Genomic DNA, 9752 nt, shown 5'->3' with positions numbered 1-9752 from the left:
CGCTAAATCTTGTCTCTGATATAGAGAAAGGTGCGGGCCGAGAGAGCCAACGTGCAATGTAGATTGTCTGTTTGCATATATATAGGTCGTGAATGTCAGAGAGGCTCATGTGAATTTTTCCATGAGGATCGCCTTTACTTCCTTTTTGAACAATGCAGTAGATGTGGTAAGTCTGGCAAATCGCTTTGTCTCCCCGTGCCTACCACAAATGAATGTGTTCTTCTGTAATGTAAATTGTGCTCATGCCATGTTGTTGAGTTCGCGCTATATAATATTGCAAGGAAAAATAAAGTAGGGAAACTTGAGTTCGCACACTACTGAACGGGCACTCTTAAGTGCATCAGCAGTGCACTGTGAATCGGAGCATTTCACAGGCCTGTCACAGATAAGAAATGCTATCAAAACTAAATCCTACTAAACAATATACTACTGGCCGGCAGCAATTCATACCCGGACAACGTCGGGACGGGCTGCTAGTATATTTATATTTTCATATATTCTTCCAAAGTCTGTGCTCAAAATGTGTTGCAGTTTGAACTAATACATCTAAAAATATATGACCACGATCCTGGAGTGCGAGTCTTCCTTGTGTTCGTATGTGTGAATACAGAGGTTTCCTGTGATGAATTAAAGGGTCCTGCCCCCGTATCTCGCACCGGCCCAGTTTGGTGAAAGTGATCAGCTGTGTTTATATATATATATATATATATATATATATATATATATATATATATATATATATATATATATATATATATATATATATATATATATATATATATATATATATATATATGTTGTTTTTTTCACTGAATAAGAGCAGCAGTTATACTTACCTGAGCTAAGTATAATTAACACCCCCACAATGCACTGCTTATGACCTCACATATCATATCACATCACTTATGACATGGTCAGGGACATCATTGATGACATCTCAAATGTCATCATCTAGCAAATGTTTGTGTATTTAAAAGTTTCTGAGTGTTAACCCTTTTGCTGCTAGGTCATCTTTTTGGGCTATTTGGGGTAGTTTACGCTTAGGCCCATGTAACTTTTTGTCCACATAAGGGATCCACACCAAATCTGAGTCCTTTTCTGCCAACATCCTGAGGATTTTATAGATACCCAGGGTTTGCGGATTCCCATGGAGGGGATCCAGAAATGAGCTAAAATATAGCAAAAATACATTTGGGGGGTGAAGTGTTGGAGAAGAAAGCATCTATTTTTTTCCCTGTAAATGGTATCAACAAAGCTTGTGCAGTGCTGAAATCACCATCTTCTCAGCTTTCAGGCATGGGCAGACTTTTGTCAGAAAACCTACATTTTCTACACAGATGTGGCCATGTACTGGGACATAGCCTATTCTTACTATTTCTGTGCTTTCAACCTCCTTCCAGTTAGTGGTAGAAATGGGTGTAAAAGCAATATTGGATTTCAAAAAGCTATACATTTCAGAAAAGTAGACACTAGTCAGAATTTAGAAAGGGGTCATTTGTGTAGATCCATCAAGGTTTTCCTATAGCAACTACAGTTAAAATTTAAATAAAAGTTAAATTGACTTTTCACCTGTAACTTCTTTAACTATGGCAGAGTTTTAAAAGCAATATACTGTTATGTCCGCTGGACCCTTCAGGTTGTTGTGATATATAGGACCTGTAGGTGTACCAAGAACCTGAGGTACCCAGAGCCAATAACTGAGCAGTGCCTTGCAATAGGTTTTCATTGTGTACCGAGTATATAGCAATTCATTCGGTAAAAATGTAAAGAGTGAAAAAAGGTATCAAGGACACCTATGGATTTCTAAAATGAGAACAAAATATAGACTTTAGAAGCTGTTGTTATTTGCACATCTCCCATACTAGTATGTGAATTAGAGGACATTTTCCAAAGTGACTTCTTTTTTTATACATTATATTACATTTGAAAGGCAGAAATGCATAAAATGTCAATAGGTAATAACAGTTGTTCTACTGTGATCTGTGATCCCCTAAGTCTACTGATAAAAATGGTACCTCACTTGCGTGGGTAGGCCTAGTGCCGGCATCTAGGGAAACTTAGCAAACTTACATTTTTGAAAAATAGACACCCTGGGGAATCCAGGATGGGGTCACTTGCCTGGCTCTCACCAGGTTCTATCACCCAGAATCCCTTACAAACCTCAAACTTTTGTAAAAGAAACACATTTTCCTCACATTTCCATGATGGAAGGTTCTGGAATCTGCGTGGATCCACAAACTTCCACTGGCCCCTGATCCCCCAATGTTTACCCCTCCCTGGTGGCTAGTGAGTGCATCCTGCCATACTAAGGGAATCCCCAAGCATGGATCCACCAGGGAGGGGTCCCATTGGAAAGGGGAGATTCCTCCCTTTCCAGTTATACCTCTCCTATCTGCCTCGGTGCTCAGGGGGTAGAGATAGCTGCCTGAGCACAGAGGCAGTAAAACTGAGTTGTAGTTTCTGTTTCCCTGAAATGACATCAGCACGACGCACCCGCCGATCGCCATTTCAGAGAAAGTGCCAGTACACCCTCGGAGCTGGGGAAGCTCTTCCTGAGCCCCCGAGGGTGTTTTGACTGAAAAGAAATCCCTCTGGTGCCTGCAGCAGAGGGATTTCTGTTGCCATGTGCCAAGACGGCCAGGAGCCATCCTATACACGTGAGCACTGTGGCATCGGATGGCTCTCGACTGTCCGATGCACCAAACCGGTTAAACATATATATTAAGGCACCACAAAAGTTAAATTAGTATACTTTGTCTACTGCTAATGAGTGATTTTATTTTTAACATATATTAAGTGAGTGGGTGTGTGTGAGTGGGTGTGTAAGCGACTGGGTGTGTGAGTAAGTGTGTGAGTGGCTGTATAGATAAATAAGTGAGTATGTGAGAAGCTGTGTGATTGTGTGGTGTGTCAGAGGTTGTATAGGTGAGTGAGTGGGTGTGTCAGTGGCTGCATGGAGCTGTGTGAGTGGCTCTATGGGTGGGTGAGTAGATGTATGAGTGACTGTATGAGTGAGTGAGTAGGTGTCTGAATGGCTGTATCAGTGAGTGACTGGGTGAGTAAGTGGCTGTATGTGTGAGTGAATGGCTGTCTGAGTGGGTGTTTGGTTAAGTGAGTCGGTGTGAGTGGCTGTACTGTCAAGTGAGTATCTGTGTGAATGGCTGTAGGGGTTAGTGAGCGGATGTGGCAGTGTATGTATGGATGAGTGAGTGGTTATGTTGAGAGGCTGTATGGGTGAGTGAGTGGATGTGTGAGTGGCTGCATAGGTAAATAAATGTGTGAGTGTAGCTGTATGGGTGAGTGTGTGACTGTGTGAGTGGATGTATGGGTGAGGGACTGTTGTATGAGTAGCTGTATGGGTGAGTGAGTAGGTATGTGAGTGGCTGTATGTTTGAGGGACAGTTGTCTGAGTAGCTGTTTGGGTGAGTGAACAGGTATGTGAGTGGTTCAATGGATGAGTTAGTGATTGTGTGAGTACTTGTATGGGGCTGTTAATGGGCATATAAGTGGTTGTGTGGATGTGCGAGTATATGAGAGGTTGTATAAGGGTGTTAATGAGAGTGTGAGTGGTTCTGTGGAATTTGTCATCCGTGTTGTCATTTGAGATGATATCAGTGATGTCATTAGTGATCTCACTGCCCATGTCATGATTAATGTAATGTAATATGTGAGGTCACAAGGAATGCATTGCAAGGCCATATATATATATATATATATATATATATATATATATATATATATATATATATATATATATATATATATATATATATATATACCAAAAATTACAAGCTTGGAGAAGTGCTGGACTTCTCACACATGAGGAATTTAGATACCTAAAGAAAGATCATCCTGTTATCCCCTCATTTTATTATCCATAAGGACATTGTTACCCCACCTGGACGACCTATTATTTCTGCTATTGACAGTTCGTTGGAGCACGTATCAAAATACATTGATTTTTTCTTGCAAGGCTATGTCAAGACTCTCAATTCCTATGTCAGGGATTCCTTTGATTTCCTGAGCAAAATTGAACATTTTGTTTGGGAAGAAAATATGCTATTAATGACTTTGGATGTTTCATCCCTTTATACCTCAATCAGACATTGTGACGGACTCAAAGCTCTGGACTACTATTTGAATAAGGGCCCTCAACATTCGATGGCACATAATAGAATGCTGTTAGATATGACCAGAATGTGCCTAGAGCAGAATTTTTTCATCTTCAATGGCGTAATTTACCACCAGGTTAGAGGTGTGGCGATGGAGGCCTGTTTCTCGCCTAGCTATGCGTGTTTACACGTGGGGCTATGGGATGAACAGGTCCTAGTCGGCAGGCACCACAACTTTATTTCTGAAAACATTGTTTTGTATTTACGTTACATTGATGATATTTTTCTTATTTGGAAGGGTAATGTTAACAGTGCCAGAGCTTTTGTTGATTTGATTAATCTTAACAGCATTAATCTTAATTTCACTTCAAATATGAGTTCTAATTCCATTTGTTTCTTAGATGTCGAGGTATTTGTAAAAGATAACACTTTAAACACAAGCTTATACAGAAAGCCCAGTGCAGGGAACACTATATTACATTCTAATAGTCAACATCCAGCCCATTTGATTTGGAGCATTCCTTTCGGGGAAATGCTCGGAATCAAAAGAATCTGCAGCACTGATGACGAATGTGCGGCTGCGCAGGAGTCATGCAGATTGCGTTTCCTTGCAAGGGGTTACTCAAATTTCATTCTTACAAAGGCCATCAATCGTTCAAACTCAGTCAGCAGACAGGAGGCATTGATTCCTAAAGTCAAAACCATCCAGATGGATGTTACCATGGGAGTGCAGGAAACCACTAGTTCTCCTCGTGTTGTCTTGACATTCAATCGACAACACGGGGCTCTTCGTAACATCTTTTATAAAAACTGGAACTTGGTTAAAAGTGATCCTATAATAGGACACTTAGTTGACAATAAACCTCAGTTAACTTTCCGCAAATCTCCTTCCATGTCAAAGGCTTTAGTTAGTAACACCATAGAGCCAAAAGCCTCCACTACTTGGATGAAACTCAAGAAGGGCTTTAAAACATGCCCACAATGCAAAGCCTGTCGTTTTGGCAGCAACAGGACTCACTTTGTGAGCCCCTTTTGCGAACATCCAATTGCGATCAATAAGTGGCTTACCTGCAAGACTGAGTTTGTCATTTATGTGTTGGAGTGTCCGTGTGGACTTCAATATGTGGGCAGCACTAAGCTGCCCGCCCACAAACGGATAATCCAACACATACGTGCAATTTCGGGGCACGGCCAGAATTATCCGGTTGCCAGGCACTTCCAGGAGAAACATCTAGGCATACCCGATAAACTCCAATACTTTTTAATTGACTGTGTTGAAGTTTCAAGGAGGGGAGGGGACCGTGAGGCTAAACTCCGTCTCCTTGAAACGAGATATATATTGGAGCTTAATACAAAATATCCGAATGGATTAAATGACAGGGAAGATCTTTACACCTGCATTTAAAACCATCCTGTATGCCTTAAGTCCTGTCCGGATATAAAATTCATTCCATCTCAACAATGTAAATCTTTATGATAGCAAATTTGGGACATAGTGGTGTCTCTTTTGTAATCAATATCTGTTTTTTAAAAGAAATCATGAATTTCAGTATTTTTTAATATTGATATGAATTATCTGTTGTCTCTTTCTGAATCATGTATTGCTATTTTTGCACATATCACTTTAGCACTTTATTGTTTGTAGCAGGCATTTTGGCAGGCCCACTTGGGCTCTATTAAGATTATTATATTTCTTTGAATCATGACATGATTACTGTTACAATATATAATAGTATATTACATGGCTTATAGCATTACATTATCAATTTTAATGTTTGCTTTTTTATATATTCGGTTGACATTCCATACACGTAGGCACAATAACTTGTCATGTTGCAATATCACCCAATCATTTATAATGCTATGTAAATATGTTTATAAATATAATAATTACGAACTGACTTTTATACTAAGATGAAAATTGTGGTGAAAAATACATTTGTTCCCCAGGGATTTCCCGCTATTTTGTCAGCAACACCAATGTCATCTTGTACAGTATTTCTTTCATGTTCATGATTCATTTGTATGCACTGCCACTTTAAATGCTGCGCTCCATGACAGGCAGTTTGTCATGTGATCAAGCCTTGTTCGAAGGTGAAACGCGTCATGGCGGCAGCGTTGGCTTCACTGAAATAAACCACCTTGCACCAGCACTTTATGGGTCGACTCTTTGTCATGGAGAACTAGGCAGTTTCCTACTGCCGATGGTGTGACAAGCCTCGTGAATATATATATATATATATTACCTACTGGCGGTCGCCAGTAGGTAGTTATAGTTAGGATAATTTTCAATGTTAAATCTCAACATTCTATTTTGAATAACTTTGGCGCCGGTTGACGAATCTGCCTGAAATTTTCAGGAAAATGGTCTCATGGCGGTCCGGTCCTTCCCTGAAAGTTTGGGGGGGATTCGTCAAGCGGGGGCCGAGATAAAAGGGGGGTCCCAAAACGCGTTTTCCCCATGTTAATTTCCATAGGGCGGTCGATTTCACTTTTAGCTCGAACGGCTGAATGGATTTCCACCAAACTTGGCAAAATTGTAGGGACTGGTAGCCCGATGTGCCTTTGCTATGTCTCAAGATATGTGCTCCAGTGGATTTTGAGTAATTTAGGTCCAAAAAAATATATATATCTATAGCAGCGCACAGGTGCGCGCACCGGAGTGCGCTCCAGGCGCGACACGCGAGGTGCGCATGGAAAGCTGATTGGCTCTCGGGTGTCTGTAAACATTCCAAACAGTCCAGAGCGGTCGCCATCTTGTGTCTCGGTAAAATCGAGACATAAGAGGTGGCTAAAACAAAGTGGGAACTGACCATAAGGCGTCAGGGATAGACCCCTTTGACCCCCTAGGTTTGATGTGGGGGCTATAAAAGGGCCCCGCGGGGCATTTAAAATATTTTTTTTTTTTTCGTTTTGCGCGGGGGAAGCGCTCGGTGCGCGCACCAGGTAGCGCACCGGGGAGCGTAAAATGAGGGAAAAAGATGACAGAGTTTTAAAAAAATGAAGTTTTCATTTAGAAATTGGAGGTAGTTCTTAAAAGAACTTTTTTTTTTCTTCTTTTTGTTGTTTTATATTTTTTTTGTGTTTTTGGAACTTTTTAAACTTTTTTTGGCTTTTCAAAACAGTTTTATATTTTTTTTGTATTTTTTAGGGGGAGAAACAAAAAAAGGGAATTGAAACTGGCTCAACTGGAGCAAAAAAACAAAAAACCCAAACAATTATTTCTTTTTGGGGCACTTGTGATTATCACCTGCAAGGACGATGAGCTTAACACTTTGTTCCCCATAGGAGATAAGCTTGCCACAAGCCTTACAAGTAATTTTAAAATCAGCAAATCTTGGCTGAATGGAAGGCATCACCTCAGATGTTTCTGGTTGCGAGGAAGAGGGTTGTTTTCTTTGGGAGGGGGTCCTTGATGACTGGGGGAGGTTACTGGCCAGTTCCCGGAACTCTGCGCGAGAGTAGTTGTTTGGATGCTTTCTTGTCATGTGCCGAATCATGGTATAGTTACCAAAAGAATATTTCTTATTTGGGTTGCCCCGTGAAAGTTCATCATTGCAGATGAGGCAAGTGACTTTGGGCGCATTCACCTTTTTTTGCCCCTCTGGGATTGAAAAAAACTGCCAAATGAAGTGTGGTTTGGGTTTATAAGGTGTGTTTTCTTCAGGCAGCCATCTTCTTCTCCCCTCCTCCTCTTCCTCTTCCTCCTCCTCCTGTTCTTGACCACCAATATAATTTGGAGCTGGTCCTCTTGGTGGTGGTGGTGGTGGTGGTGGCTGAGATGCACCTGCTGCTGCTGCTACTGAAGCCATTTTAAAGTACAAAAAGGTAGAGAGAGTTCCAAACAGATCTTCCTCAGTCAAAGGACAAAGTCAGAATAAGGAAAAAAGGTGGGGGCTTTCATCATTTGGAAAACAAAACTGTCCTTAACCAATGAGAAGTGTTATTTTCAGGTCACAAGACCAGGGGCTTCATCATTATGAAACTAAAACTGTTATGAACCAATGAAAAGTGTTATTTTCTGCTCACATGACCCGACGCGCTTACGCTACGCGCACGGGGGCGCGCAGCGTAAGCGCGTCGGAAGTTTACGTTTTGCGATCGTATTCGTTCGAGTACCTCCGGGTGCGCTTACGCCGTGCGTATCACGCGGTCGCGGCTACGCGATACGTCACGATCATGTTTTCGTTTGCGATATTGGCGCTCACGAGACGCTCCCCGGAGCGCGCCCGGGGGCGCTTTTCAGAAATACGCTTTTCGGGGCGCACTCCGGGGCGCGCTCTGGGAGCGCTCCCCCCAAAAATTAAAAAAAAAAAATGGGTTAATTGTAGAGACAGGTAGCCCTATTCTGAAGTGGTTTGTAAAAAAATTAACTTTATAAAAATATGTATTGTGCTACATTGGGCTTAATATATGTTAGAGCCAAAATGTAGCCCAAATGTAGCCCAAAGTAGCCCAATGAAGCCCAAAGATGGCCACCAGAGATCAAAAATTGTAAATGTAGCCCAAAATTCAACTAGATGTAGCACAACTGTAGCCCAATGACAGAATGTACCAGAGTGTTAAAAAGAACAACTAGAGTGCTAACAGTCTTATTTATAAAGTGAAACTTATAGTAAGGAATTAGCATTTAAAAAACCTATGAAATTCACTGAAAAAAACCATAGGTTTCACACCAGTTATAGTTAGGAATTAGCATTTAAAAAACCTATTAAATTCACTGAAAAAAACATAGGTTTCACACCAGTTATAGTTAGCTGGAAATTTTACTGACATAAAACCATTGAAATTCCCACGTTATAGTTAGTCGGACTCACTATAACTTGCGCGTGCAATGCACTGCTGATGACATCACATATTACATCACTCATGACATGGTCAGTGACATCACTCATGACATCACTGATGACACCATCCTTGTGACACAGTGACAGACCTCCTTTCAGTGTAATGTAACCCATGAAACACATATTCAAAAATAGAAACTAATATTTTCAAAAAAGTGGATATACCCATACCAGTTACAACAACCAATTCAGTAATACCACCATCTAATACACATCCACTCATGTGTATGTATATGGGTTATTAGATATTTTTATTAGTATCAGTATGAGTGTCTATATGGTTTGGTGGGGGTATTACTTAGCACATAGATGCATGAGTGACTGACTCTTTGTTTGTATGTGTTTTGAAGACAACATATGTACAGGACTGTATGGGTGGATGAGTGTCTATATGTGTTTGTTAGTGAGTGAATGACTGTCTCACTAGTGTCTTTATCAGTAACTACATATGTTTTAATCTAGTATATATGAATATTGATGTATATAAGTGAGTATATGTGAGAGTAAGAGATTGTAAGAGTTCCTGTTTAAATAAGTATGTGTTTCTATAAGTGATTGTTTAAGAGAATAAATATGTGTAATTTTAAATAGAAGTAAGGTGGAAGTGTGTGTATAACTCTATATTCAAATAAATGGATGTCCAATAGTTTATTTGCACGTGTGAATATGTGTGTGAGTAACTTTTGGATGAATGTCGGTGTGTAACAGGATGTATAGGTGTATCACTTCATATGATGAGTGAGTATATGTATGAGTGACTATATAGAACTATTGGTGAATGAGTGGATGTGTA

This window comes from Lissotriton vulgaris, chromosome 1_1 (assembly GCF_964263255.1).
Source record: "Lissotriton vulgaris chromosome 1_1, aLisVul1.2, whole genome shotgun sequence".
NCBI lineage: Eukaryota > Metazoa > Chordata > Amphibia > Caudata > Salamandridae > Lissotriton > Lissotriton vulgaris.
This window is presented reverse-complemented; position numbering follows the sequence as displayed.